Genomic DNA, 7401 nt, shown 5'->3' on the forward strand with positions numbered 1-7401 from the left:
CTCCGTGGAATTTACTCAGAAGCAATGCATGCTGGGATTGTGCAGTGTCCACTGCATGCAAGTCTATTGTGCTGAATACATGATTGTACATGATTTGAGTCATCAGAAATAAAATCATTTACCCATCCTGAGATTTCAGATTAATACATTGATTTGTGTAACATGTTCTGAAGAACATTAGTCTGTCATGTGTTGTAATTTGATTTAAAAGAAATATGAAAAATAAAAATGTGCAGTACAGGCAAATGGTAACTACATTTTCTTAACAGTACTCAACATTTTCTTCATGTGTCACACATTTACCTCCAAAGTGCAATTGCATCTCACTTTAATGTTCCTTAAAAGGCTACTGTAGAAGAATTGTAGAAGTAAAATGTAATAACCAGAAATATGCTTAAATTACTACAGTTAAAGGACTTAAAATGACATCATCACGAAGCATGGTAAAAGGTGTAATTTTGACAGTGAATGGTATTGAATACAAATAATAATGACAAAACTAAGAATAAGACATAATTTCATTGTTAACAGTGAAATTGGACAAACACAATGACAAAACTATGAATTTCAGTTTAAACTACTATGAAAATGTGTTATATTTATGTCATTCTAAACTACCATGAAATCCTGTCTACTTGCAGCATAAGCTCCTCCCACTTGCTGTTCTCAAACTCCTCCCACTTGCTGTTCTTGGCGTAAGCTCCTCCCACTTGCTGTTCTCAAACTCCTCCCACTTGCTGTTCTTGGCATAAGCTCCTCCCACTTGCAGGTCTCCGGGCTGCAGCTATCACTACATGGAGTGAAGCAGAGCGTCTCGAGCGCACCCAGGCCCCGCCCCCTCCATATAATCTAATGTAACCAAACTAAACTATTACATTACTCTTCCAATATTTGTTTCCAAAGATGGTTTTGACTTTGTATAAAGTTGTTGTTTTTTATCAAGCTGATGATGTAAGTTCAAGTGTTTGTTTGTTAAATAAGTTTGGTTTTAGTTATTTGTTTTATTGTATAACAAGAACAGTAACACAACATACATATATAGAGAAGATCACAGTGTTTTCAATCAGTAACATTCATAATAACATCAAAGGAACACAGAAAAAAGAAAGAAGGGGGAAAAACTACAGGGGAAACTTACAAGAAATTTCCATAAGAAAAAGGATTCAAACATTATTATATTCATCCCTTTTGTTTTTGTTTTTTTATTTCTTAGATCTTTTAAGGCTTCAATGTAATGCTTAAGTTCAATTTTAAATGATGTAATGTTAGGTTTATTATTAAACCATTTTTGTTTGTGTATATGCTATTTCCCAAACATAATTATCAAATTAATCACCAAATTTTGCTCCAAACTCTTATTTTTATACAAAAACATATATCTTAGATCAGATAAAATTATCTAACATATATCAGATAATTGAATCTTTAATTTTATAAATTTAAATATTAGATATTCAATATCAATCCAAAACATTTGGGTAAATACACAATCATAAAATAAGTGGATTCTTTCTATAAGTTACAAAAGATGCATGTAGTCCATGAAGATTTAGCAACTACTTGTGTCTGTCACTGGGTAAATCAAATGAATGATCTTTCACTTTATTGGAGAGACGGCGTTTACTGGGTAAATTCCATTCAATCTAAGCATATTACGAATTACAAAAAGGATTGCATTAGACAATATGGTTCCACATTCACACATCTGCACTTTATTGTTTCTAACGAGAGAATTCGCCAGAAAGAGGTATTCGAGCGAGCGAAGAAAACAGCGACATTTCAGCTCTAACTCGTCTGAACACCTCTGATTGGTCACTGCATTCATAAACTCAACAGCATCGTGTGTGATTGGTTATAATGCGCAGAGCTGTAAAAGCACGTCTGCAGATTTGAATTTAGCACGATTTAGAACAATTTAATCACGCTGGTGTGATTGTATCAAATATAGAAAATATTATTCGGCTCTTTTTTGTCTTTTGGAAGCTGCATTCATAATCCACTTGGCTCAAAAATCTGAATGGGCATGACGCCTCTGGCGTTATTTACGGTGGCCGAGAGAGCTCAACGCGCTCAACTTCAGGAAACACATGCAAATAGAAAAAGCACCAGCAAATCAGTTTGACAGCAGGTGCTGCAAATGCAAACAAATAAAGAAACACACTGCAAATGCTCACAATGCAACCAAATAAATTGTATTTGCAGTGCGTTTCTTTATTTGTTTGTGTTGTGAGCATTTGCAGCGGGTGTGTTGTCAAATGGACAAAGGTTGTTTTCCTAATTTGTAGGTATTTTTTCTATTTGCAGCGCGTTGAGCTCTCTAAGCCACAGTAGTTATTCTTGATCTAGATTTAACAGATGTATGACGCTCCTAAACGCTTATTAAAAAAGAGTTTTAATAAATCGCTTTTGCATTAAATAATAAAGATTCAAAGCAGGTTAAGTTAAATATTATTGTACAAATAATTATAAAACGCTACAGAATGCGAATAAGATTGCAGTTTCACATTTTGCCTAGCACATCTCTCGTGCGTCTCAGTCAGCATCATGCGCCCTGTGCAAATCTTGCACTCTGAAATTTTAGCGTTTCTAACCCTAAAATAAAGGAAATAATTCATAAAACACACAACAATGTTGTCAAAATAAAGGACGGGTAAGGAATAGCCAAACAAAGTATGTGTGTGACAAAAACGCATGCTATTTTATCAAAGGAATTTTAAAATATAAACTATAAATGTACTTGTGACGAGTATTAAGTCATGTGAGAATATTGACATTTTGCTAATTAATTTATGCTAAGCCTATAGCCTAGCCTACTGAAATAGCATTCTCTTTTCATTAGATTCACTCAGATTTATCGACTTCTGTAAAGCCTTTCCATGATAAAACACTCATTCCAGATGTTAGTGACACAATATACACAAAACAGGAACAGAATCGTCCCCCAAAATATAGAGTATTCATCATATATACTAGACACATGAATTAAGAAATTTTGTCTCAAAATAATGTCTCTCATCACATGGTCGCAGATGGTTCTTGAAAGCCCATTGCCTTTAACTCTTCATAATGAAGCTCCTTTCCCTCAGGGTGTGATCCTCTGGCATAGTTGCATCAAGTTGTAGACGCTTGTGACAATGAAAGACAAGCCATCAAGGAATGCGGTCGCTGGTGATCAGGTCTGGAGGAGCTCACATCTTTTAGGCAGATTGCTGTAACTTCTTACAGTTCCTATCTTAACGATGCTTTTAGGCCTATCAAGCATCCGCTCAACTCCACTACCATCTCACATATAACACCTCCCTTCTGGGCAGGTGCCCAGTGGCGGTGACCTTCCAGAATTTGGTATTTTTCACAGCTGAGGAAAGGTGCAATCCATTGACACCACCTACAAATGTTAAAACACTGAGACGGGTTAATCAGAGCAGTATTTCATTACTAAAATCAATTGTATATCTTCAAACCATCACACTGAGTTTACTCAGTGAATTTAGATATCCCACCCAGTGTAATGTTCTGCTACTTCTGTAGCCGGAGCCATCTAGTCCTGTATGATGGTGGAGACTAAAAATAAGACAAATTACTGGTCATAGAACAAGCAGCAATACAACTGTTTAACTATTCAGAATCATTACTTCTATTGCTCAGGGTCTGTTTTAGGATTTTAAAGACCTCATGTTTCTTCAACAAGAGCTCCTATATTGCTATTCATTATTTACAATATCTTATTTCTTAAATGCATTAAGCAGTTGAAACTTTTAACTACCAAATGCCCTCTTAATGCATTAAATATGAAATGTAGAATTTAAACATGTCCTTTAACATCTCTGTATCTATGATTTGACTGAAACACCGTGCTTTACTATAAACAGCTTGTATTAATGAAAAAAGGGAACATTTAATCAGCAAATACATAAACAAGCTAAGTAAAAGTGAAAACGAGCTGGATCTCTCTCCTACTGATTTACTGGGTCTCTGAAAGCTTTTAATGGTGTTACTATTCTTACAATCCTGCTTATTAAATATATTGAACATAATATGAACAAATAGCACATAATATGAATCCCATAAGAAAGCACAATGATATAATATAAAACATGAAGAATAATTATATACAATAACAACACTTTTGGATATTGTTCTTTGGGGAGGAACTCCATCTTTGAGTTGATCTGAATCTCAGTTGAACTTTATTCACTGTGAAAACTTTAGATAATGTTTCTTTGTCATGTCACTTGTAATGTCTGGTTAGAACAGATTTATCCAGATGATATTTTATTGCTTGATGCATTATTGTGTCACATTTGATGAGGAAGCAGCATCAGACCTGAAAGAGCTGGATCTGAAGATGATCTACTTACTGTGATAGTTTTTTGTATGTCTGTGTAGATTAGATGAACTATTGAAACGCTTCCCACATGCAGTGCAGTGATACGGTTTCTCTCCAGTGTGGATCCTCTCATGTGTTTTCAGATGTGCTGACCGAATGAATCTCTTGTCACAGTGTGAACACTTGTAAGGTTTCTCTCCAGAGTGGATCCTCTCATGTGTTTTAAACAGTTTGCTGTAGTAAAAGTCTTCTCACACTCAAAGCACATGTACTCTCTCACACCAGTGTGTATTTTCTGATGTACTTTAAAACTTTGTAGACGTGAAAAACTCTTTCCACACAAATGGCATGAATATGGTTTCTCCTTTCTATGAACTCTCAGGTGTTTCTTCAGGACTGAAGCCCACAAAAATGTTTTCCCGCATTGATCACAAGTGTGCAGTTTCTCTCTAGTGTGAATGTTTGTGTGTCTCTTAAGGTATGCTGATAGTGAAACTCTTCCCGCACTGATCACAAGTGAATGGTTTCTCTCCAGTATGAACTCTCATATGAAGCTCAAGACTATATTTGCTTGTCAAACTCTTTCCACACTGAGTGCAGGTGAAAGATTTCTTGGCCCTTTTTTTCTTTAAATATTTCTGTTTGGGTTTTTCTCCACTTCTGACATGATTTTTCTCCTCAACTTCAATCAACTCTTCAACTTACTCAAAAGTAAAAACAGTAATTTGTCAGTAACTCATTAAAACAAGAAAACAGAAAAGTGAAATGACATAAAAATGAACCCTGATATAACAGCAGAAAGTAGACAATCGTATCACAAAATATATTATTTTGATGCAGTTTTATAAATTATACGTCCCTGAAACTTTCCATGAATGAGGTACACTGATCTTCAAATTATTATTTTTAAAACTTAAAAGGCACAAATCTGATGTTTCTATATGAAGAACTATTAAATATGTTTGATTAACAACATGAAGGATCTGAGGATTCTCAAATATTAACTCTGTGTTGCATCAAGAGAGCGACCATATATTTGTGTTCTGTTTTTATTTTCTCGTTTTTATTAATTTATTATCATTTATTATCATCTCTTCGTCTCCTGCTTCTGCTCTTCTCTGGCTTTGTTCAGTCAAATTCTTGGTTGATAAAAGACCGTTAATACAGTTTTGATACCAGACAAGACTGATGTTAATGGGTTTTGGGTATCAACTACCCTGCTGACTATTTGTTCAGATACCAGACAAAATGGATATTTTCTGACAGGATCTGGCATCCGGGACTGGATCTTAACTATCTGGCGTGGAGACTCAATCTAATATACAGGTGCTGGTCATAAAATTAGAATATCATGAAAAAGTTGATTTATTTCAGTAATACCATTCAAAAAGTGAAACTTGTATATTAGATTAATTCATTACACACAGACTGATATATTTCAAATGTGTATTTCCTTTCATTTTGATGATTATAACTGACAACTAATGAAAGTCCCAAATTCAGTATCTCAGAAAATTAGAATATTGTGAAAATGTTCAATATTGAAGACCCCTGGTGCCACACTCTAATCAGCTAATTAACTCAAAACACCTGCAAAAGCCTTTAAATGGTCTCTCAGTCTAGTTCTGTAGGCTACACAATCATGGGGAAGACTGCTGACTTGACAGTTGTCCAAAAGACGACCATTGACACCTTGCACAAGGAGGGCAAGACACAAAAGGTCATTGCTAAAGAGGCTGGCTGTTCACAGAGCTCTGTGTCCAAGCACATTAATAGAGAGGCGAAGGGAAGGACAAGATGCGGTAGAAAAAAGTGTACAAGCAATAGGGATAACCGCACCCTGGAGAGGATTGTGTAACAAAACCCATTCAAAAATGTGGGGGAGATTCAGAAAGAGTGGACTGCAGCTGGAGTCAGTGCTTCAAGAACCACCAGCACAGACGTATGCAAGACATGGGTTTCAGCTGTCGCATTCCTTCTGTCAAGCCACTCTTGAACAAGAGACAGCGTCAGAAGCGTCTTGACTGGACTGCTGCTGAGTGGTCCAAAGTTATGTTCTCTGATGAAAGTAAATTTTGCATTTCCTTTGGAAATCAAGGTCCCAGAGTCTGGAGGAAGAGAGGAGAGGCACATAATCCACGTTGCTTGAGGTCCAGTGTAAAGTTTCCACAGTCAGTGATGGTTTGGGGTGCCATGTCATCTGCTGGTGTTGGTCCATTGTGTTTTCTGAGGTCCAAGGTCAACGCAGCCGTCTACCAGGAAGTTTTAGAGCACTTCATGCTTCCTGCTGCTGACCAACTTTATGGAGATGCAGATTTCATTTTCCAACAGGACTTGGCACCTGCACACACTGCCAAAGCTACCAGTACCTGGTTTAAGGACCATGGTATCCCTGTTCTTGATTGGCCAGCAAACTCGCCTGATCTTAACCCCATAGAAAACCTATGGGGTATTGTGAAGAGGAAGATGCAATACGCCAGACCCAACAATTCAGAAGAGCTGAAGGCCACTATCAGAGCAACATGGGCTCTCATAACACCTGAGCAGTGCCACAGACTGATCGACTCCATGCCACGCCGCATTGCTGCAGTAATCCAGGCCAAAGGAGCCCCAACTAAATATTGAGTGCTGTACATGCTCATACTTTTCATGTTCATACTTTTCATTGTTCATATTTTTCAGTTGGACAACATTTCTAAAAATCATTTTTTTTTGCATTGGTCTTAATTGATATTCTAATTTTCTGAGATACTGAATTTGGGACTTTCATTAGTTGTCAGTTATAATCATCAAAATTAAAGGAAATAAACATTTGAAATATATCAGTCTGTGTGTAATGAATGAATATAATATACAAGTTTCACTTTTTGAATGGCATTACTGAAATAAATCAACTTTTTTATGATATTCTAATTTTATGACCAGCACCTGTACATTTAGTTGAAAAAACCCAGCTGAAGTGTCCCTTATTATTTGATGCTTCAGCAAAATTATTTAACAGCTCTAGAGATTTTTCCTGTCAGAACAAACCAAAATCGAAACTGTGTGAAGCTTTCTAACCGTCAGCATTATTA

Source organism: Barbus barbus (genome assembly GCF_936440315.1).
Source record: "Barbus barbus genome assembly, chromosome: 4".
Classification (NCBI taxonomy): domain Eukaryota; kingdom Metazoa; phylum Chordata; class Actinopteri; order Cypriniformes; family Cyprinidae; genus Barbus; species Barbus barbus.